Source organism: Leptinotarsa decemlineata, unplaced genomic scaffold (genome assembly GCF_025532065.1).
Source record: "Leptinotarsa decemlineata unplaced genomic scaffold, Ldec_3_MD MMD2_tig00000576_RagTag_RagTag, whole genome shotgun sequence".
NCBI lineage: Eukaryota > Metazoa > Arthropoda > Insecta > Coleoptera > Chrysomelidae > Leptinotarsa > Leptinotarsa decemlineata.
In genome coordinates, this window is record NW_027412551.1 from 740588 (window position 1) to 766673 (window position 26086).

A 26086-nucleotide genomic window follows, 5' to 3' on the forward strand; every position below is an offset into this window, starting at 1 on the left:
TCATTCGTGATACAACACCAGGCAACATTGTTTCTACCCTTCTTGAAGACTGGCTATAAATCAAATCATCTGAAAGAACAATTCATTCAGACCAGTCTCAACTCCCTACACTGTAGGTTAATGGACTGACACCTATCAGAAAACAACTACTTCCCTGGCTAATACCACGAACGCGTTGTATTATATCCGATAGGCGTCCGTTGCAGGAATCTTCACTGAAGTTATTTCTGCATATGCTGTTGGCGATACAACTGCCGCAATAGATTTTCAATTATTGGAACACACTTGCAGACCGGTTCCGGCTGTTTGGCCACTCGTCAGTGCAAGGTAGTGTATATCATTAACATAAAATCGATGATGCGTTGGATTATATCCGACAGGTGTCAGTGAAGAATTCTGCACTGACACCAGTCGGATAAAATCCAACGCCCTTGGTGGTATTAGCCGTATTAGCCAGGGAAGTAGTTGTTTTCTGATAGGTGTCAGTCCATTAACCTATAGTGTACGGAGTTGAGACTGGTCTGAACGAATTGTTGTTTTAGATGATTTGTAGTAGAAATCCTAATATACAATATATAGTTATGCATATATAAATACTTTATATACATATATCATTTTTAGAATGCGTCATGTATTATAATTACGCAGATTTTCAAGCTTTCTCTCAAACCAGTGTTCACCTCTGAGTATGACTTCAGTTTCGGACTAGTTTTATGTTATTCGATACAAAAATGCTCTGCTGTTTCCGATTTGCTGGTTTCTCTCTGCTGGGTATTTTTTGTACTCGCTAATATAGACTTTCAACGACCAATTGGTTTCTTCGATGTATATAATTTTCCGTATTTTCGCTGAATCCGATAAACACCATTCCTGTATGGATGATCTGCCTTTGGTGACGTAGGCTCAAGTTAATGTCTGATAATTCTCTAACGATAATCTGTTTCACCAGATTTTTGGAGTAACCAATCTGTTTCAAGATTTTCCTGATCAGTTCAATTTCTTGTTGAAACTTGTCTTTTTGTTACAGAGACTGAACAAACGATCACTTGAGGTGTGAATTACATGTGGTTGAAGTTATAATTCAAGTACTGTTTGGTGTAAGTTAATATTATGCCCTCTCCGCCATCCCTTACACAAAAGAGGCATACTATTTGATAGTGATTTCTAAAAAAACATCTATATTTCGAATATGTTTCTACTTCCTATATTCTCGTTCTCCATTACTTTTTGTCTCTTTGATGGCATTTCTTCATCGTTAGACTCGACAAACCTTTCCAATTCTAGTTGCTCTTCAAAATTTTCAGGACCATCACCTTCTTCGTCTCCAATATTATTTCCAGTCTGCATTGGTTCTTCATTCACAATTCCATAATAATCATCAACTTCCTCGTAGGTTTTCTCTTTCATATTGGAGCAATTTTCAGAACCATGACAATTCGAGCATAAATGCTTTCGACAAACACATTTCAAACTGTTACATCCAGCTGCAGCACTTACTTTTGAGTAATACTTCCAGAAATATTCCCTTTTATGTAAATTTGGGTATAATTATAAGTGGATGTTGCTCCCAGCCTCAATCTGTTGCTGTTAGTTCGTTACCCAATCAAGTTTGAAGCTGATAATATGCACTATAACAATATTGTACTCCTTCTGTGGGTGGGAGGTTTGGCAAAATGAAAGATGATTTAATTTTTGCCAATTCATATTTTTGAAATCTTAATTGATTCAGTTTTAATTTTTCATTTTCATAGTCATTAATAGATTTGATTTTTTTATATCTTCTTTATTTTGCATCTTTCTTATAAAAAACATTGGCCAAATTTGACAAATTTACGATACCTTTTTTCCCTTTTCCGGCAAATTCAGACGTTGTATCGCAACTGGAGAAACAATGTAGAAATGCAACAATATTTTTGAAGGATTTATGTTTGAAACTATCAGACGTGAAAAAGAGATCCTTTAAATTTCCAGAACCTGGTTTGAGGAAATGAACGTCATGAATATTTGAATATTACCTATTACCTATGGCAACATCGCAAGAGTGAGTTTGCTTCCCAGTTCCCAGCTTATGTCAAAATTTATGTGGTAAAAATAGTGAAAATAAATATAAAATTTGGTGTGAATATATCTTTTAGTGTTCTCAACCAGCACACAAGTTAGTGAAGTGATCAGTTGCATACAAATTGAGCTTTTCATTAAACATTCTTATCTCATGATGACCAAGGCTCAGGATAAACATTTACGCAGCCATTCCAGTTCTTCAAAAGAAGAACAGTCGATTCTAAATTAAAAATACTGGATAGTGATTATATCAATGAAAACATGGACAAGTTAATAGATAAAGTATGTGAAAAATTAGATACCAAACTGGAATATTTCAATGAAAAAATTGAAAAAATAACTGCCAATTTAGGAACGGTCGAAAACAGAGTGCAAAACATTGAAACTGATGTGCGTTCACTACAACAGACAGTAGATAAAATAGAGAGGAAAACTTCTTTGAGAATAAACGAAATTTTGTAAAGAAACCAGGATAATATGCTTGATGTAATTTTGGACGCTTTTAATCATACTCTAAAGGTAGCATGCAATGAAATAGACATAAATGATGTATTCAGAATTGGAAAACCTAAACAAAAAAATGGATTCCGAATGATTTTAGTGAAGTTCGTAACTTTGCTGAAGAAAAATGAAGTTTATTCCGCCAGAAGAAACCTCAAAAATAGTGGAATAGTAATTCATGAGGACTTATCCAAAGATCGGTATGAGTTTTTTCAAATAGCGCAGAAGAAATATGGAACCAAACACGTATGGACGATGGGAGGAAAAGTCTTTTACCAAAACAATAACGCCAAGAGGGAACTGACCAGCATAAAGGACCTGTAATCTATAACAAAGGTTATGTACTTGTTTTTGAATGAACGTCTTTTTTCTTCTTTTGATTTTTGTGCGATTTCTAGACAAACTAGAATTTCGTTCAGTCTAGAACAAATATTGTTATCATTTTAAATAAGTTCCAGAACTACACAGACCAATACATGGTGCCTTATTTAACAACATTGAAGATCTCGGCTAATCAAAGCACCCGACCTTTGCTTTTCTCAGGTCGAGTGCTTCAGGGGATATTGAATTCGTTTTGGGAAATGAGAAGTGCCGAATTTATTGGAACTATTCATTTTTCCTCTCCTCAGGCTGATACAAGCAAATAAGCCTAATGTAATTCTGCTCGACCATCAAAGTGAGACGATATTTGTCGTGGAGTTATCAGATGCGGGTAAAGCGAATATCGTCCGAAAAGAGAAGGAGAAACGGGTGGAATATCGAGATTTATTCTTCAAATTCCACAGACGCTACCCAAACCACTCTGTTGAAATTGTTGTTCTGATTATTGGAGTCCTTGGTGAAATGATGCCCTCCCTACTCTAAAATCTTAAGATCATACCGCCTTGTCGCAATATGGCAGAGATCTTGGCTGGACAAATGCAGAAGGCTGTCATTCTTGGCTCATTACATCTACTCAGGGCACATGATTTTTGGACCCAGTGATCACCTATCTCAAGCTGTGGGGAGTGGTCATTAGCCATAGCCAGCGCGCCTTCTGAATGGGTCGAAGTTTCGTGGAAAGGATCCCACCAACACGACCTCAATATATATATACCAATCAATACAATGGTATAGTTCAAAAATCTTGTTCATAGAACAACATTAGAGTTATGAAATTACTAAGCAATGAAGCATTCCATCCATGATCTAATATCAGACAGAGCTGTTTCGAGCCATCACAGGTTTCATCATGGACATCATCATCATCATGGACACTAGGAAAAAGATTTGGCTCAGGTTATAAAATTACAAAGTGGTATCTATTGAACAGTTTACATGTTTCCTTTGAGAAAAAAATGTTTCCTAGATTTGAAACCTTCAGGATTTCTGTAAAATTACTATTTGACGGAAGAAATAATCATTCAATTAATTTTTCTGAGGCTAGAATACAAAGTAAACACTTACTTTATATACAAAAAAATGTATTTGAACTTTTATTTGACTGAGGTCTTATTATTTTACTATTTTACTGGCAACGCTGTAATAGCTCCACTGTTAGGATCGTATCAAATTAGTCAAGACAGCCGTGGATTTGAAAGAGTTACTCCAAATTCTACACTCAGTAGGACGTCTGTTTGTAAAAAATTTGCTATTGGGAACCAATTATTGTCTGTGCTTGGTTGGCGTTATTGTGTATAGTGAAGTTGGATACCAGACATCTTAAAACTTAAAACTTCTGGAAGGAATTTTACTGGTTTTATATGAAAACGCTAACAATTTCTATAAAAGGTATCCTACATCACAATCAGTAGTCCTGTTTTACATCGCAGTGGTGCATTATTCAGTTTCTGTGGCAATTGTTCCTCTGGTGGAAATTTGAACAATGAACTGCATCGAAATTAATTTTAGGGAGGTTGAAAAGTGGATAGCTATCGATTTGGCTCCAGAAGTAATCAAATCTACAAGTAAGTGTTTCTTAAATTTTATTTCACATGCTTGAGTCTACTCTCTCAGCGAATTATGGTTGGTTGAACTTCCATACGTATAATATTGATTTCAAAGGTGTACTCAGTCAACTTCTAGATTTTATAGGTGATTTCAAAGAACATGTGTCTAATTTCACGTTTTTCCGTTAATATTTCACCTGAAATAAAAGTTTGGAATTGATAATCAACCACCAGTTTGTACCTGCATTAAATCCGATTCAGTGTCAACCAAAACTTCTAGACGTGGTTTAACACCCCCTGGTGAGGACAGCAAAGTTCCGATTCAGAAAATACACCGCTTACTAGAGTACACCAACTATCTGTTTTTTATATTATGACAGTTTTTGTCTTTTTGTTTCAGTAAAAAAAAAGATGGGCATTCGAAGTGAAATAAAAGTTTTTAAAATAGATAAAGACTTCACTGAAATTGAAGACGATTTTTTGGAATTTTTCTCTAAATCTAAAGAAGAACCTCATTTGAAGATATTTTTAAATTCTGATCCGATTTCCGAGACCTTAGCTCCTTTGGACATATTGTCAGGTGAATAATACATTTTTTTCCAATATATTACCTTACAAAATATAATTTATTTCGTTTGAATTCGAGGTTTTCAAAAATTCACTGTGACTTTTCAAATCAAAAAATTAATTACAAATGCGGATTTGGTTTTGTAGATTCCACTTTTAAGGCAATATGTGATAATGATATATTTGATAGAACTAATAGTTCTACATCTACGTTATCAATTAGCTCCAGAATGGAAAACATTTCAGATGTAGATGTAAGTACTTTCTATGTAGAATTGGAATTTCCTCGCCATAACTCAGTGTTCACATCATTGTTATGATTATTATAATTATATTATGTAGGATCTACAAACACAAATTATTCGTGGCGGCGGACAGTACATAATAGACCAGTACCAGAAGAATAAACTGTTGACTGACAGAAGCAGAATACAGTTAGTAAACATAGCTGCAAATGTACTTTATGAAAAATATGGGAGTGCAGTACCCAAGAGCGCAAAAATGGAGTGCGCAAAAATATTAGTTGAAATTTTTCCAGCGTACAAAAATTCGGAAAGTTCTACAGGGGATTACGTGAGTTCATAATTGATGACTTTTATGTTCAGAAGTAAAATGAAAATGTAATATTTTAGGAAATATTTTTCAACCCTAGCACAAATGGAGGGTATCCTGAAAATCGACTGACAACTTCAAATAGAATAAGTAAAATAGAGAGAAACAATCCTCCTGCCAAACACCTTCATGACCAGAATGTTTCGATAACAGCAGAGGAAATGAATCTTACTGAAGAACTCCAAAATCTGTTTTTATTTAATAATATTCTTAAGTTTGAATTATTGATATTTTGGTATCAGACCAATTGTCAACAAAAATCATGTTCAGTTAGGTTTTCTAAAGAGCATTTTTTTCTAATAAACGTTATTTTTATTTGAGGAAAATATGTTTTCCACAGATATATATTTTTATAATAAATGGAATTTATACATGATTTATGTTTGTTTTTCTTTCTTTTTTTCAGGCGAATTTAATTTCTTACGTAATTCTTCCGAATTCATACCTACAACCGGTGTTATTTTAATACTTATCATTTTAATGTATTTCACAAAAACATTAAATCAAGTTGAGAATTACACGAAATGTTTTTACAGAAACACTGGTGCTAGTATGCATTCGAAATCAAAAAGATACATTTTGCACCAGGACAATATGATATAATACCATCTAGTGTAAATTTACACCCAAAATATTTAAAGAGAGAGACCTGATTTACTCCAAAATAGTGCTTTTTTACACCGAAAAGTGCTATAAACCACTATCAGGAATAACATTCTTGAAGCTGAATTTTAAAAAACACTTGAATATTAGAAATATTACTATAAAATGAAAAAAACATCACCAGTTGATGTAAATTCACACCCGATGTAGTGTAGATTCACACTATTATTTTGTAACATTTCACCAGAATTGTATTTTATCGCACTACAAAAATGCAAAAATTATTGAATTCTACACCGAAATTTTTTATAATATTCACCATAAAAATTTGAAAACACACTGAGTGAACTCAAAATCAATAAAAGGAATATTAATTTGAAATAAAATAAGTGTTGTGAATAACACCATATTTGGTGTGCTCCATGATCCTTTTAGTAGTGTAAAATATGTCAATGTTATTTGTCACTAAAGAAATGAGTAAAAAAATCAGGTAAACTATGTTTTTACTGATTTTGCAAAATCATTAGATATATTAATAGCAAAGTTAAAACACTACGGACTCAGTAACCACCTAATAACTTTTTCGTCTCATATTTAAAAAAAATACAACACGTCATCTATGGAGGAGAAAAATCTGAAATGTTTTTGGCTGGATTGGAAGTACCCCAAGGATCCAACCTAGGCCCGTTGCTCTTTTCATTTTCCATAAATGACCTCTCGAAAAAAATGTCATCGGACTGTTTGCTATATGCTGACGATATCAAAATGCTTAGAAACATTACAGACCTAAATGACTATTCAGAACTCCAAAACGACATAGATAAAATATCAAATTGGTGCAGGGATAATAAATTACTTTTTAACATTTCTAAATGCAAAGTTATGACGTTCAGCCGAAATATGATTCCACATCATTTTGTATATATAATGCAGAATACAGTTTTAGAAAGAGTTCAAGAAATACGTGACCTCGGGGTCCTTTTCCAAAGTGACCTGAAACTCAACCGGCATATTTAACATATTACTAATGAAGCTAATAAAAGACTAGGTTTTTTAAAACGTACCACTTACGAATTCAAAAACATAAACAGTATAAAATATTTGTTTAATACAATTATTCGAAGTAAACTAGAATATGCAAGTAATATATGGGAATAAAAAAAAATCAAAGCAGACTCTAGAAACAATACAAAATAAATTTTTGAAATATTTGTATTTAAAAAAACACGGACATTCGCTAGGTTTCATATCGTATGGACCGATCAGAGATGAATTTCACATAGAATTATTGGAAAACAGAAGAATATACTTTTCTTGGGAAACATTTCGAATGGCCATGTAGATAGCATTTTTCTCACCAGTCAAATCTGTTTTTATGTTCCGCTGCCAGGTATTCGTCCGCAACAAACTACTTTTCATGTCAATCAACATAAATCCCCTATTGACAGAATTTGCTCATTGTATAATAAATGCGCAAATATCATTAGGTTTGGTATCTTCGAGGTATCATATTCAAAACTCAAATGTAACCTAAGAGAGGTTATCAATTCCTGATTCTGTTGACGAGTGTGAACGTACCCCTATAGTTCACTAGTTCACTACTGCGTTTATATCCGCTCACTTGGTTTCTCTTTTAGTATTTTCGTTGTTTCAAAACTGGTTTTGTAGATGATGAGAAACATATAACTAGGCTCCTCCTGTTTGTTTCGAAATAAATAAATAAATATTTGATTGAAAAGGACCAAAAGATCTATATCTTGATCCACAACAATTTCAGTTTCATTAGTATCTCTGGCAATTTCTATGAAGGTCTTAATTTCGTTAGATAAACATTTCTCCCTCTAGTATTTTTGTATAGTTTTGAACTTTCTGAAAAAAGCTGATATTTTGATGTGAGAATTTTCGATTGAAAAATAGGATGCTATTTTGATATAAGGTCAAAATAAGGTTAAAAAATGAATAATTCAAATCAAATAAACTACAGTGTATTTGGGACATAAAAAGATTAGTTTTCACCAAATTTCGTAGAAATTTTTTTTAAAGATAAAAAACCAACAACTCGGTTATTTGAATTTTTCATATAAATTTTGAGGTTATGTGAAAAAATTGTGAATACAAAAGTTGTAGATCGTTTCATTACCTACAACTTTATCATTTAATTATTCTGTTTCATAGGTCCCGCAGTTTGGCCGGAAATCGAGATAAACCATATTTTATCCTTCCTGAACCCAGATCGTCTGTAATCTATTTTTCTTTTTATTTTTACCATATTCACCTCTTTTTCTGATGGGTTCCATCCTACTATTGTTTTTTTCACTTTTCACCATTTCTGAAAGCTTCAGCCCTGGTCTAATATGGTTTGACGAGACTATAATTTCGATTTAGAACATTCCAATGATATTTCGCAGTTCAATCTTCCTCTTGAAGATGATCACTTGGTGATTGAAACACGTGTCAATGTGTCAAAAGTAACGGTTTGGTGTTGGGATGAAACTCCAACTCCTCCATTGATTTGAATGAAGTTCAAATATATAAAAATATTTATCCTGAATATGGAAAACGAACTCTTTCCATTCTACCCACCAGTCCAGAAGCATGGTATAAATCAATTGTATTCATCAGTTTGGAAAAGTACGAATTTCAATTCAATAGCTAGGAACGAAACAGAATCTTCAATAATGTCGGAATGGAACTGAACCAAGAACTCATCTAACAAATTAATGTTAGGAGGCAGAATGAATCATAATAAAATGTAGCCAATGGGGAATTGGACGCATTCATGGATGAAATAAAATCTTCCAGCCGAATAGATGCGGGAAAATTTCTTGAGTTCATTAGGGTATGAAACCAATATTCTAGGACTAGATGGAACAGGGCTTAAATTGCGACATTCATGAGAACCAGTTCATTCAAATATTGTTTACAATGTGAACAATTGTTCTTATTCTTTAATATTTTCAATAAGCTATCTATAAGTTTGAATGGGGTTGGTATTGAAAAATTGATATGAAAACCAATAATGGAAAAATGATGTATAGAATGTCACAAAAACTAGAAAAATTTTCTGTACAATAAAATGTTATTTAGTGTAGCTGATACATATGATAAAAGAATAGTCTGACCAGATAAAATGCAAATGTTGAAACTTTCAGGGTAAACAATAAACGAAAAATGTGTACTCCGAATTTTCGATAGTTCTTACATCGTTGTGAAGAAATCCAAAAATATTTTTGAGATTATTTTTTGAGATTAATGAGGTATGACAACACTGGGTAGTTCGCATTTCTGATTGTTCATTTCATAAAAAATACAATATTCTTCTCAAATCATTCATAGATAATTCTTGTGCTGAAATTTTACTGATTTCGAAAAAAGTGAAGATGATTATGGAAGAATTCTCATTCGTTTTTTTGTTTTTGATAAATAGTGTCTCATATATCTATATGAGAATGAAGTAATTCAGAGTTATCGACAATTTGTGAACAACCGACATTACTGTCTAAAAACAAATCTAATGCAAAGTTCGTATAGGTATAGTATTTTCAGAGACTTACCGATCTGGCTTTTTGCTAGAAGTTGTGAATGCAGCAGGATGCCAATCATCTGAGTAGGTATTACCCATATCAACTCAATCGAGAGATTAATAATATCGTTTATTATGCATAAAAGTACAGTTATACATAAAAGGAAAAGGGTTAGCCAAAGGCTATCTTCCACCCGTCCCAAAAATTATACAGTGAGTATAAGAAAATAATTATAAACATAATTATTTACTATCATACCAATAATAGAGAAGAGAAAAAAATTATACATCAAATAGTTGCTAATAACTCTTAATATTCTTAACATTATTTTGGTCAATTTAACAATTTCATTGCACTACCATACATTGAATTTAAAAATTTTAAAATAGCACTGGGCAGTAAGCATCTGTGATTTTATTTCTTTTTTAAATTGATGAATAGTATGATTTGAAAGGGGTGAAATTTCATTCAGATAAGAAGGGGCTATATAAGAGGAACATCCTTGAAATTTGGAAGTACGGTGCCTAGTTATGTTGAATGAGTTAATTCTCAAATTAACCATATGTATGTTAGAATGCCTGCTTAATAAACTATATAAATTACTAGGTGTTTTAGTTTGAAGCAACTTAAACAAAAACATTTTTATCAAATATTGGAATCTGTACCTCACATTCAGCTCCTTCATTTTTAACAAAAATGGGGTGACATGTTCACCATATGGTATACAGCATACGAATCGCGTGCAAGCATTTTGTATACGTTGTAACTTCTGTTTGTTATATTGCGGCAAAAAATTGTAATACACCGAACAACAATACTCGATATGGGGGTAAATGAGAGTTTTAACTCCTCTGAGTTTCATTTCTTCTGATAACTGATATTTGAATTTATATAGCGATTTGAGTTTGAAGAACGATACTTTGAAAATGTTTGTCACATGTTCATGGAAAGACAAAGAGCTATCTATGGTTACGCTAAGATTTTTAGCACTGTCTACCCAGTCAATGTCTGCGTTATCGAGAGTGAGTCTAAAGCTACACTGAGTTTCTACTATTTGTCTTTGAGACCCTATGCATGAGGCCAAAGTTTCATTTGGATTGATATTCAGTCCATGATTCTCCGAGTATAGGAATGTTTTTGTGCAAATCTGTGTTTATATTGGCCACGCAACCTTCTGTATCGGTGTTATGAGAAGACAAATATAACTGTATATCATCTGCGTATAGATGAACTTGACAATGTGATAAGAAAGTGAGATAATCAAAAATAAACACTGAACACATCAAGGGTCCTAAAATACTTCCCTGCGGTACACCTGGGATTGTTTCTTTTAGGGATGACCATGAGTAATCATCCAGTTTGTCCCTCTGTGATGGGTCTGTGGGATAGCTGGTCATCCATTTAAGAGAAATGTCATCGAATCCTATGAACTTGAGCTTGCTGATGAGTAAATCAAAATTACCTAAATCGAAAGCTTTACTTTGATCAATCAGTATTAAAATGGTGACTTTTAATTCATTATTATTGTAAAATGAAGGAGTGTCATTATTTACTATTGAATGTCCAGCCACGTTTAAAAAATAGTCATTGTTTTCTTCAGGTCTACGTAGTTCAATTGGCAGGCTATAGGTTTGCGAGGATGACACCCCAATCTGCAAGATTTCTCCATGTCATTTTTGAATTGTTTTCATTTTTGTTCAAAACAAATTGTATATATGCTGTTTTTTCACGTGTTACTGCGTCATTGACGTAGTTGCATAAAATTACATAGTACTGTCTAGCGGCTGCTGTCTTTTCTTCAAGATATTTGGCATGAGATCTATCACGGGTTTTCATCATCGATTTGATATTATAAGTTATATACCGGGATGCTTCATGTTTTCTGTTTACAGTTTAAATTGGAGCATGTTTGTCAAATAGACATAATGATGCATTCGTTGAGAAAATTTACTTCTTGCATAGTCACAATATCACCCCATGGTAAGTTAGCAGCATCTTGAGAAAAAAGTTCATGATTGAAATTCTTGAAATTTCTAAAAAAATCAAGTTATCTTAAGTATCTTCGCCTTCGAAATCAATATCGCAAAATACCATCAGATGATCAGTTAGACCATTCATATCAAGTGTATTAGAATTTCTTACCATTACTTTCTTACTAATGCAAATGACATCAATCAGAGATTCAGAAGTTGTTGTTATCCGAGTAGAATTTTCTACAATTTGATTCATATCAAAACAAGAAAGTAGGGCAGTGAATAGTTGAGTGTCGCGGGAGTCACAGTTTAACAAATTAATATCAATATAACCAACTAACACCACAGTAGATGTTTCCAAATACACTCGTTCCAGTACATCTGCTAACTCCTGCATACAGTCCTCTACATTTGTTCCTGGTGGGCGATAAACAACTCCACAGGCTACTTTTTGTTTGTTTATATTGACTATAATCCATAGCTGCTCTAGACCATTTGGCGAAATTGAAGAGTAATATAATTTGTATTTATATAGCGATTTGATGAAAAAACATACTCCATCACCTCTACCATCTCGGTCCATACGTATCAAGTTGATGTTAGGTTCAGTAACAAATTTATCTGGATATTCTGGAGCGAGCCATGTTTCCGTGACTCCACTTATTGAAATTTTGTTATTATTGATACAGTCTTTGATATCAACAAAACAATTATTCAAAGAACGAATATTCACGTGACCGAATTTTATATTGAGTTTTTTTATTTACTGATAGAAGGAACGCCATTAACATATTTAATATATATGTTATCCTCGCCATTTTGTTTTAGTTCATTGAATTGCAAGAGAACCTTTTTCAAATATTCACGTTGAAGAATTGTCTTATCGGTACTAATCTGGACGTTGAATTTGAAGTTTTTTATTTTATGTTTATTTTTCAATACCATATAGACGTCTTCTCGTGTATTCAAAATTACTTTCAGTGGTGGTGGTTGAACACCTCTTCTTCCAATCCTGAACGTTTTTATATCTTCAGTATTTACTGGCGGGGCAATAGCTCCAATTATATCTTTGGCATTTTTCATATCGGAGTCTTGGCCATCATCCTTCAGTTTATATATAATTATATTTTTTTCTTTTCGTTGTCTTTCCGAAATTTCAGTTATAATGGTTTCAGCATTATCAGAGTATTTGTTCTCCTTGATTTCCTTGATTTCTTTCTGCAGACCTTTCACTAGTACAGTGAGATCCTTGATCGCCCGAGTTAATTCGCGGCAATTGGCACACTCTCCACCCGGTGCGATAACATTTGTAATGAAAAAGTTTTGAACAAAAACTACACTGCAGGCCTGGCACTCTATCATTTGTAGTTTTTGTGCATTCGTCAAATTTCGCTGACATATTAATTGAATCTCTTATTTTTCACCCAAAATCGAAATACAACAATGAAAATAAGTGGTGTTATGTGTATAGATGGTAGCTCACTCACTTTGGTACGCCTCTGGTGGGGTTCCCAGTCGTCTTGCCAGATGAGGTAATTTATGTTTATTGCATAGTCCAGTCATTATAGTAAGTTCACCTCGGAATTCAAGATACCCAGCTGTAAGTCTGTAAATACTTGTATATTGACACCCTAAAAGTTGTCTCAAAACCTACATATGGTAGGGTGTAAGCAACTATTAAATTTCAAGGTCAAAGGTCACAAAAATCGTTTTTTTGCGCTTTTTTTTTGGAAATATCTCATTTCCTATGGGTTTTTTGCTATTTGTAGTTATTATCAATATTGTAGAATACAAAATTCTCTACAAATTTTGTTTGAAAAAATTTTTTATACGGTGAACCGTTTTCGGGATAGAGGGCGGAGAGCACGCGGTCACAGCATCACTTCGGGTCAACCGGTGCCTCCGGTCGAAAACGCGCCATATATAGTTGATGAACTATCGATAAATCAATGATTATAAATATTTGTCAATTTTTATTAACTATAACAACACTTACCTGCCCATGTAATTGCAGAATTGTTAATGAAAATATAGGAATTATATTTGAATTTCAACCTAATTGATATTTATAACTTCTTACATGATGAAAAAAAAAATAAATTATGAATTAATCTTTTTATTAAAAAATATCATTAAATACATTCATTTTTATTGAAAGTAAAGAAATGGAATAAAGGGTACAAAAACTACAATTTATAATTTTAATCATCTTCTTCCTCTTCATCGTCGTCTTCTGGCTGCTGGTAAATTTCAAACTGGTCTTCATTATCGTCTTCAACGACATTTGTCTCATGTTCTTCCATGATTTCGGGGTCAAAGGTTCCATCTTCGTTAATGTCGCTCTGATATGGTAGAGCATTGAGACAAGCTTGTCCATTACATTGGCCACAAGCTAAAGATCATTGCAAGCCCGCTTTCCTGCATCCGCATCGCGAACCACAACCACTCTTGCAGTTGCAGAAAATTGTATTTAGCAAATCTTCTGGAGCAGGTGGTAAAATTGTCATGATAGGCTCCAGAAAATCGTTTCGCATTTCCCAACCCCATACCTGGGGTTCCAAATCATGTCCTAACCAAGTTTGAACTTGATAATATACACGGTTGAAATGTTGATGAGCAGCTGCACTTGTTGGTGGAATATTTGAAAGCTGCACAGGTTTATTAAGTTTTGTAGACTTGACGTAATGCATATAACGAAGATGATCGAGACTTTTCACAGATTTCGGAGCATTATAGACTGCCAATAAGGTTTAAGTTCCACTTCCTCAAATGCTGCAGCTAGTTTATCCAAATTTGTCAGTTTCTCAAAAATTTTTGAAAATGATTTTTTTCCCTTTTTTAAAAAGCGCAGAAGTTGTTTCACAGCCACTTAATGCGTGCAAAAATAAAATATGTTTTTTAGAATGAGGATAATTATCAAAACATTTAGTCGAGTATATCTCCGTTTTTACATTACCTTTCCCAACTTTTTTAAAGAAAATTTCTTGATCGTGAGACAATGTACGCCCAATTAAAATGACAAGTAAATCAATATCTTGTCCTTTTATAACTGCAGTTTTTTTAGACTTTGATTCTTCAATTGCAGTTCCAACAATAAGAACATCCGCATCATCTCTGGCTTGTTTAGTAGTAATATTTGCAGCTTGTAATTTTTCAGTTAACATATTAATGAACTTATCTTTGTTATTTCGAATTGACAAGAATTTTTCTTGAGTAACTGGTACAACCATTGTTTCATCGAAACAAACTTCATACGTTTTTGAAAGTGCAGCAGGTCTTCTCTGCTGCTCCATAGCTTTTACGTTCTTACTGTAGTCTGAATATCCGTCAAATACAACAATTATTTTGGAACTGTAATGCCTTTGTAAATAATTCATGTATTTATCAAAAATAATAGAAAAAGTATCTTTTCTGCTCCATACAATATGATGAAGAAGAAATCCGCCATCAATAATGAACGTCACATTATTTTCATTGAGAACAAAATCAATTGGGCTCATGTTGTCATGACGATTTTGTTGTTTTTCTCATGCCATCATTATCAAATAGAGCTGTTGGATACGGACTCAATTCATATTGAAGATATTCTTCAAGATTACTTTCAAATTGTTTGCTGACAGTAATTCTTTGGAAGAGTAATAATGGATCCACTGCAACTTTACAATCATTTATTTTTACAGATTTGTTAACACTGGAAAGCGGCATTACTTTTTCGGAGCGTTTATGCTTTATTTCATTAAATGAGTTAATTTGCTCATTTCCAACAATTCCAGAAGCTATCGATATTAACTGCGTAGTATTTGGAAAAGGATCATGGAGTTTAAACCAATCAAATAGTATATTTACGTCAGCATTGTCTTTTTTCACTCTTGAGTCTCTGGAATCTACGTGTTGCTCGGTCGACTCCAAGGAGATATTACAGAACTTCTCCATTTCCTCACAAATAGTATTTGTGGCGTACATAGCATATACCCATTTACACAAAACACTTTCTTTCGTACTTCGACCACGAGATACTCCTCTTTCGGTTTTCATGGATTTCATGAGACTTCGTTCGATGACCATATCTGTCCATGTACCTGAATTATAATTTTCTGTTCGTTTCACTGTGAAAAATCCATTTCTGAAATTCTCATAAGAGCATATCTTGCAGATTTAATGCATGAAGAAAATGATAAAATATAATATAATAGTTAATAAAAATTGACAAATATTTATAATCATTGATTTATCGATAGTTCATCAACTATATATGGCGTGTTTTCGACCGGAGGCACCGGTTGACCTGAAGTGATGCTGTGACCGCGCGCTCTCCGCCCTCTATCTCGAAAACGGTTCACCGTATAAAAAATTTTTTTAAACAAAATTTTTAGAGAATTTTGTATTCTACAATATTGATGATGATTACAAATAGCAAAAAACCCATAGGAGATATTTCCAAAAAAAGCGCAAAAAACCGATTTTTGTGACCTTTGACCTTGAAATTTAATAGTTGCTTACACCCTACCATATGTAGGTTTTGAGACAACTTTTAGGGTGTCAATATACAGGTATTCACAGACTTACAGCTGGGTATCTCGAATTCCGAGATTCTTACCTAATTTAAGCTTAAATGACTGGATGAGCAGGCCCTTTCACGGTTCAGTCACGAAATATCGGAATTTTTCAGTCCCAGTACACTGTATATATCAATTTTAGATATTATTCAATTTCATCAACTCAGGACTCGAAACTGACTTCATTGTTCCCAAAAAATATTCGCGGAACTTTTACTATCACCCTGATGTGAAATATAAAATTTTCTATCGACAAAAAACCACTAAAAATTTCTGATGGAACTCTATCGACCCACGTGCGTTCACGAAATTCAATATCGTTTTTGATGACAAGATAAGACAAGATATTGTCTCCGTTTCTCTCGTGGAGAGGAACAGGATTTTCAACAGACCGAGAGAAAAAAGTTTGTCTAATCGAAACCAGAATTTTATCATTTGGTCTGGTCAAGCGGCAACACTAGTGGAGACGTTAGTCGATGCTTCTAACTCGATGCTTCTAACTGAATGAAACCAGTGAAGCTGACTTTTGTTGATGACTTCTTACATTTATGTTTATTCCTGGAGAAAAATGTTGCCCATTCTTGTTGTCTTCAAGCACCCCAATGAATGAAATTTTTGAGTGCTTTATTCATAGTCAATCACAGGCTCATAATAGAATGAAGTTGTTCCAAGAAATGGCTTTGATCTGTTCCAGAATTTCAAATGCAGCTGAGATAACGGTTATTACAGAAATTGTCAATTACTTGACATGGAATGCGATTCATAATAATTTCGATTCAGTTAATATTTTTTCACAATTTTGTGACATTCTAAGTAAAATATTTTGATTTGGATATTTTTACGTTGAAACATATAGTTGTGACAAAACTGATACACGTGAAAATACATTGTAAAATTGAGGAAGAACGACGTTATATTTGGAATGTGTCGTTTTGTGGAGCAGTTTGCTTACTTACCTTCCTACATTAGAACGAAAGACGGAAGAGTGGATAAAAATGCCAAGAATGACCAAGAAGTTCTGATCAACACTGGTATCACATTCGGTCCAACGTGGATTTATAAAATGTTGCATGACATGCGGACTGACTGAAGGATAGAAAACAAGATGCGGAAGACTTTCTGGTTTCTCTTTTGAATGGACTCAATGATGAAATGTTTGAGCTGAAGGAGTTGGTTGAATATCACACAGGGGATGAAAAACCGCTCGTTGAATCTGCTTTGGGAAATGATTCAAATAATGACTGGAACGTAATGGAATTAGAAAATAAGAGAAATCTAACCAGAAGGATTGACTTCACCAGTAAACCGATAAGTGACATCTTCGGGGAGTAACTAAAGTCGAGCTTCCATCGTACTGGGGACCACATTACTGAGAATATCCAGCCTTTCCTCACCCTGCCACTCAAGATTGAGAAAGTTAAGACTGTCGTCTCCAAGAACAGTTAAGGTGGGCTGTCTCCGTCGAAGAGTGGGAGCAAATAATGCTCTGCCACGATGGTTGCTTGTACATTATCAAGGCTGTGGAATTTGGATACTTGAACTTCGATTGGACAATGATATCGTTGGAAACACAGTCTCTAACAGAGAAGCAGTAAAAGCTATTCACCGTCGTGAATATCACGACGGCAAAAATGCCAACATTGGACACTACGTGACCGATGCCTTCCACGTCGGCTACAACTGCTGGATAAAATACGATGATTCTTCGGTCAAGACTGCAAAAAAAGTACGTGTTATATACGTGGAAGAATACGCGAGTTTCTTATTCGCTGTACTACAGGTGAATCTATGATCCGATGTAAATAACCCTCCCTAGGGAGATGTGGTTGCTGCGGTTACGTAGAATTTAGCATCTGGGATCATACGGAATTTCTTTATTGAAATTTTATGGAATTTGATTTTTTGTTTGTTTAGATAGATATTTTTATTCTTTTATTTTGTTGAATCAAAATAAGTCCCTGAAGTAACATCAAATGGAAGAGGGTATATATATTATATATATATATATATATATATATATATATATATATATATATATATATATATATATATATATAAAGAGAGATTTTATCGAGTGGGTATGATATAAAAATCAAAAATGAAACAATTAGTGGACACAACACTCCAAAAGTGGGGCAAACCGCGGACACGTGTTTCTGGCTATTGGCCTCATCAGCGCGAAAGCAGGAAACAACACATATGCACGGAGTCAACAACAGGAGCCAACCGCACATTTGTGGTTCCAGTTAGAAGACCTAGAATTCCCAGGCTACATCCAACATATATATATATATATTTATATATATATATATATATATATATATATATATATATATATATATATATATATATATATATATATATATATAAGATATATATATATATATATATATATATATATCTTATATATATATATATATATTTTACAGAGATTACTTTCTCGGAATTTTTTTGGTGCTCTACGTCTTCTTCTTAAACTGTGTGAGACTTTCGAAGAGAAGAGAAAGAAATTCACTTTAGAATGAAGTTCTTCATAAATATGTGTCGATCAAGCATGGAAGTAACATTCAGAAGCTGGAGGTAATAACTACTTCCACATGAACATTGAATGAAAAAGTACTTGTGAAACAACTTCTCTCATATGAATATTGAAATAAGAAGATTTTCCAATTCAGGTCAGTATGAAGAAGTTACTGTATGAAATTCAATTCAACTTACATGGCGTACTTGACAGTTACGAAATAAGAAACCTGTCTTATTACCTCATCAACACATTTTTGAATAACGTTACCAGACGAAGCATCAATTTTACTCGTAACATTACGACTTTATGTCACCGAAAAAGACAAATCTACTCATATTTCATGATCACAGTACCTATGGTACGTTTATTTGATTCAATACCAGGTATAGAAATCTCATTTGTTTTTTTATAAGTACTGAGTTGAAAAGCGAAAAAAATCACATAAAAATTGGAAATTGAAATAAATGAAATATTTGTAAGAATTGGGACTGTATCAACTAAGGCAACTCTGGTAGTGACTTAAAATCAGATTCCCTATTTGTGATTTTCGTACCGAAAATGCAAAAAATATATGGAATTATTTCATGTTCATTCAACTTTTCTAATAAACCATTTCTGCTTTATCAATAATTTCATTCCAATTCTAAGTCAGTTTTATATTGGTTTAAACAAACACTCCTATTTCAAGTGGTTTGAAATTTGAAGTAAACTTTCGGATTTCTGCAGGTCCTTTTCTTTGCGACCATTTCCAAATACTCATTATGTTTCGAAAGCTATGCGTTGTTAAATATAATTTTTTCCGAAAAGAAAATAAAAGTATTCCATGATTAATTGTTTGTGAATTGAATTGAATTGCCTACAAAACCAGTTTTGTCGCCTCTAATTCGGTTGTTGTGAAAAATATGCAGGGATTTCCAGCGAAAATATTCAGTGCAATGGTCTGAAAACAATTTCAACAAAAATATTGTGTTGATGAACCATGCATTTTCCAACACGCTAGAGAGATTCTCAAAAATGCTCATGAATAAGATGGCAATAAAAACTGGAAGTGAGAGAAATCTTAAAAGTCACTCCGCAGACAAATTTCGTCTAGGGACGGTTTATGAACGAATATCATTTCATTTTCCCGCCTTTTGTGGAATTTTCATCGTAAGGGCCATACGTTTCGCATACACATAATGCTTTTATATCTAAACGGTTCCCTTCCAGCTTACTTATTTCTATCTAATATTCCGCTTGAATGTTTTTCACAGGGTATGCAAAAATATTCGATTTTTATTTTAATTATATACCGTCACCAACAAGCATCTCAATATGAAACACTTCTGTTTTATACTTTACATTCGTTTTGGCATGCTATGCTTGATAGTTCATTTTGACTGATCATAATTGGTGGAATTCACAACTTGTTAGGAAAAGGTAATGGATTATACAGAGTGGTCCAACGAAAAGTATGCACCTTGCTTTTCTCCTTTTTTTGTAACTTAATGCAAAAATGCTCGGATAGATCAATTTTGCTTTTGAGGGGGGACACATTTTAGATGTATTTTCTACCTGTGCCTTCAACCCCCTAGCGAGGGTGAGTAACAACCCTTAAATTTTAAATGGAAAGTGGAGTCGAGTGATATATCATTTGAAAGGGCACAAAATTATCTTTCCAATGATACCTAATTTTTTGTATTCCACTCAAACATGTAGGTATTATGAAGAAAAACAACTACAACTCAGTACTTTGAAATGTACTTAGTAGAATCCTACTTCAGCAAGTGCTGAAAATGTGACCCATTTGCTTCCATACAGTAATACAGATTTTGTTCAAATCTATTCCTAACATTCTGTAGCATATCAGGTGTTATACTTCTGCACTCTGCTGTAATTTGTTGGCGAAGATCTTCTATGGACTCGGGCTGCGTAGCAAAACATTTATTTCTCAAGTGTCCCCAAAGGAAAAAGTCTGAAGGCGATGAATCAGGTGACCTGGCAGACCATTCGATGGGCCTATCCTTCCAATCCACCGTCCAGAAAACCGATCATCTAAAAACTCTCTTACCGGAGCAACATTGTGAGGAGGTGCTCCATCTTGCTGGAAATGAAGCCGATCATCATTATGATTTTGGTCATTTTCAATTATTTCTGTTATGAGGGGATCAATTGTACCTTCAAGCATGTTCAGGTAGACCTCACCAGTTAAATTCTCAGGAATAAAAAGTGGCCCTACGATATGACTACCTAATATGCCACACCAGACATTGATTTTTTGAGGGTACTGGGTATGGACCTCTCGGAATAAGTGTGGGTTACTGTCATCCCAGTAACAGCAATTATGCCTATTCACAGCTCCATTAAAAAATGTACTCTCATCGGAAAAGCACGTGTTGAATGATCATCAATTAGTAGCTGGCTCAGTTGTTCACAAAATTGCAGCCTTCTATCACGATCATCTTCATTGAGTTCCTGTACTAATTTAATTTTGTACGGATGAAATTTAGAAGCTTTCAATATCCGTATTATGGACGAACGGGTGACACCTGAGGCTGCAGCAAGCTGACGGGTACTTTGAGTATGATCCAATTCAACATGTCCCAAAACAGCGACTTCCACTGCTTCATTTCTGATCGGTTTCCGTGGCTGGTGTTTCAAATTACAGACAGATCCGGTATCGACAAACTTTTGGACTAACTTGGCAACGTACGAATCATTCACATTTTTCCCGGGATGACTGTTATTAAAGAGGCGAGCAGTGAGTCTAGCATAACTATTATGTTGACAATAAAGTTTAACAATTTCAACTCGTTCAGGAATGAAATAAACCATTTTTACAGTAAAGTTGAAATAATTTCAAAAGCAACCGAACTGAATCAATGAACGTTTGCCTAAATTATTTTTGTACACTTATCTGCTGTTGTTATTTGAACCAAAAAAAGCACGAGAGAAATTGAGGAATGTAGTAGTGATAAAAATGCCGTTTTTTCCGCATTTTCATTAACACCAAAAATATCGAGTAAATGTTCTTGCTTTTTTTATAACTATTCAAGTAAATACAACAAATTAGGTATCATTGGAAAGAGAATTTTGTGCACTTTCAAATGATATATCACTTTACCCCGCTTTCCATTTAAAATTTTAGGGTTGTTACTCAATCTCGCTAGGGGGTTGAAGGCACAGGTAGAAAAATACATCTTAAATGTGTCCCCCTCAAAAGCAAAATTGACCTGTCCGAGCAATTTTGCGTTAAGTTATAAAAAAAGGAGAAAAGCAAGGTTCATACTTTTCGTTGGACCACTCGATATATTAGAGGTCAGTGGTGCTCAACCTTAATGGAGCTTTAGGACGTATATTAAACGTGGAACTAGTCAATACTGTACGATGAGAAACGGTACAATATGATATTTTCAATAAACGCATTAATGTTTCTCAAACAATCGTTATTAAAAAACGAATCTATATCGATCTATTAAAAGTTTGATATATGTATTGACAATGTTGTTTTTTTATATCAAGAAACAATTTTCACTAAGCAGTTTTACGAAACTGCTCAGTAAAAACGTATAACTCAACGAGAAAAAAGTTTATAGTATAGCTCATTTCAATGAAACACCGATTGTTGAAATGAAATACAGGTACAAACTTTTCAATTTTCCCGTTTCTAATCAAATTCCGTTAATTGAACTTTCAATCAACTCAGGGTTGATGCTTAGATACCATCATAAATAGTGGTAGGTAGGTCCGAATGAACTATGAACCTGGTTGTTCATAGCTACCTTATAGATATGACTGTTGATTTGTAAAATTTGTGTTAAAATAGTTTTTCTCAACTCAAAAAATTGAAATTTGTAATAATGAGATCAATGCTTGGATACCATCATAAATAGTGGTAGGTAGGTCCGAATGAACTATGAACCTGGTTGTTCATAGCTACCTTATAGATATGACTGTTGATTTGTAAAATTTGTGTTATAATAGTTTTTCTCGTGCGGGAAATAAATGATGCCGGGATAAGTAGTAGGGATACATTAGGTCAAGTATCGCCATAACGAAAAGAACGGTGAATGGAATAGATAGTAATAGGTAAATAGTTCAAAATTTGTGGCTCCAGTAATAAATACACCCAATATGTATACTTTGAATCGAGTCGACAGTCAGCTTGGGAGTGTTTTAAAAGCCACCTAAAAACATATGTTTCTTTTGCCTCTTGCTCAAGACTAGTAACGGTTTGTTGTTGGGATAAAACTCCGGTAATACCTATTTATTATATCAAAGGATCCAAACAGAGTGCATCACAAGTATAAAACTATGCGTATAAAAATTTATTCTTATGTCATTGTTTTGCATTATTAAATTCATTGTGAATGTGATTATGTGTAGCGGCTTTGATAATAGTTTTGGCTAGTTTTTCCCTTGTTTTCACCTTTCACACAATCTGAAAAATGAATACCTAATAGAGCATCTGCTGAAGTGTTATATCAAAGGTAATATTGAAAAGTTCATTCCGAAAAGTGAGGTTAGGTTAATTACTGTTGTAATGAGTAATCTTTCAATGAAAGCATTTGCTATTATTGATATCAAACACCGGAGTCCAATTAGTCAGTAAATTTAGCAAACAAATTGAATAGAAAAAATTAGGTTTGTATAGGTACCGTGCTTTCTTTAGATAGTTGACGTTTCGGAAAATAATCCTTTACCGTTATAGAAACCCAAATAAAAAAAACTCTCATGGACAACGTTTCAATTGGGAAATGTAGAAACAGGTAGGTACTTGGTAGGTAATATACCTACCTACCTACATATTTGTTTGGATACACGTCAGTGGTTAAAATTACGCAGTCACTATTTGGAGTAAGCAGATTCTCTATTGATTAATTAATTTTTTTTATTTTTCAGATTGTGGCAGGTGAAACACCCAATAAACAGTAAAAACAATAATCCATCCACAAAAATGTTTTTCAAAAAATTTCTTTGTTTATATACAGTCTGACAGAGATTGTTTGTGTAAGCCCGGCTAGCTCAGTCGGTAGAGCATGAGACTCTTAATCTCAGGGTCGTGGGTTCGAGCCCCACGTTGGGCGAATTCTTTTTATTTTCGAGTCCATGACATAATTAGTCTCTTACGACATCTCTTCACAAATTATTGAAAATATTTATTTAGATTGAGGTTTTTATTCCTCCCTGAGTTCTACCAATAAATTTCCATTTCAACGTTCCAAACTGAAATTATTCTTATTTCAGATTCAATACATTTTCTTTCAGCTGTAATTTAATCTGATGTGGAGAAATTGATATTGATGTTCAAAATTTCTGAATTACATGAAGATCGGCTTCATAAAAGGTGTTTCAAATTATGAGTATCTTTGATCAAAATTTGCATTTGAACTTTTTGAAAATAGTAAGAGATTTGAAACCTTCATAGAGACGATTTCAGTACATTTTATCATAAACATTCTGGACTGCAAAGTGTTTATGAATTACATCGCGATAAGAAGTTTTGTGTTTCTTGCATACCGTTGCATATATTTTTGCATTCGTAAGTCCTTTCATTCTATTACCTAACTATTGCCTGCAAACTTGAAGGAATTTGACCTTTCCACTTTCCAGTTTATAAAAAATGAAAGCTGCAGTTGATGACATTCACGTTTCTTTACCTTTGGAATGGAATATAATGAAAACAGTCTTCAAATGACACACACAATCACAATCCTTTTAAAAATTAACGAATTCAATTATTTTAAAAAGTTTATCAAGAAAATATTTCAGTGTGAGGTAATTTTCTACCTGTAATTCAATATACAGTGCGTTACTGTAATGTTGTCGTCCCCCTTTTATTTTTTGAACGGGTCATCTCAAAAAATTGAAATTTGGGATAACGAACTTAACGCATGAATACTTTATTTTAGAGTCAAGATGGCGACTGGGCGCCATCTGGGAAAAAATTAAATGGAGAGGGGGTCTTGTGACACATCTTTTTGAAGTTCCTGACAGATGCTTCATAACCTGAGAATATAATGTAAATATTTTCAACTACTACAAAATGGCGGAACTTTTGATAATTGCCTGAATACATTGACATTTAACTACATAATATGAGAAAATAAGTTCGACGTCAGTTCAGAAGATGCTCGAAATGGTTGCCTTGAAGTTCTTGACACATGAACAGCGTATCCGATATTTCACGCCGAACATTTTTGAACACAGTAACGTCAATATCTCTACAAATATTTATAAATCTCTGCAGTATATCCAATATTGAAGCAGGTACACCTTTTGCTTCAAATAGTCCCATAAAAAAATTCCAAAGGTGGCAAATCTGGCGAGCGGGCTGGCTATTCTGTAGAACTTCGACGGCCAATCCAACGACCGGGAAAAGTAGTATCCAAATAGTTTCTTACTTGTCTGAAGTAATGTGGTGGTGCTCCATCTTGTTGGAATACAATATCCATTTCTAATTCATTAGGATTCGCTTCGACGATTTCAGTGATGAGAAGGTCAACAGTAGTTGACCGTGGTTGAGTGAAAAAATAGCGCTTTGCTAAACTCCACCACGTGAAATAGAGACTATTTACTATTATTATTGTAGTTTCCAGCATACTCAAATACAGTTCTGTTGAATCTTAATCAATAAATAGAGGTCCTACAATACGGTTTTCCAGTATTTCTGCCCAAACGTTAATTTTTTCTAGATATTGAGTATGTGTTTCCCGGAAAACGAGAGGGTTGGTGTCACTCCAATAACGGCAATTTCATCTGTGAATATTGCCGTTTAAAAAAATGTACATTCGTCACTAACACAAATATTGTGGAGATAGGTAGGATGCCTTGCAATGGTTTCCGTCCGTACTATTTTAATTTTGTATGGATGATACCTATTCCTCTTCAAAAGTCTCCACACAGTAAAAGGATTTACTAACATCTTACAAATTATTTGCACTTGCTGTTTTTCTGGAACGGACGGATGACGTGGGGGCTTTTTGTTATGTACACTATCGATAGTTGTGAATTTTGATACAAGTTTCCTCAAATATTTTCTACAGATAGGACGATTCGGAAAACATTCATTGAAAATCCTTTCGGTCTCGTGAAAGTTACGCGTCGCACCGTAAATACAAATCGCTTCAATTTTTGCTTCCAATGAACGAGAATTGACCATTTTAGAGATTGTTGACGTGGTACCTTCCTACTAGTAAAACCAAAACTGAATGAGAATGTTCTAACTGAACAATGATGTTCATTGTCGTACTGACAT

At 33.8% G+C, this 26086-nt stretch overlaps 1 long non-coding RNA gene and 1 other non-coding gene across 2 annotated transcripts; both read left to right on the forward strand.

Moving 5' to 3' along the window:
* The first annotated feature begins 5202 nt into the window (after window positions 1-5202).
* Window positions 5203-5974, forward strand: LOC141481970 (uncharacterized). Its single transcript, XR_012465270.1, has 3 exons — window positions 5203-5311; window positions 5400-5630; window positions 5690-5974. It is a non-coding gene; the product is annotated as an uncharacterized lncRNA (long non-coding RNA).
* A 17868-nt stretch (window positions 5975-23842) lies between these two features.
* On the forward strand, window positions 23843-23915 carry TRNAK-CUU (transfer RNA lysine (anticodon CUU)). Its single transcript has one exon. It is a non-coding gene; the product is annotated as a tRNA-Lys (tRNA).
* Window positions 23916-26086: the final 2171 nt, after the last annotated feature.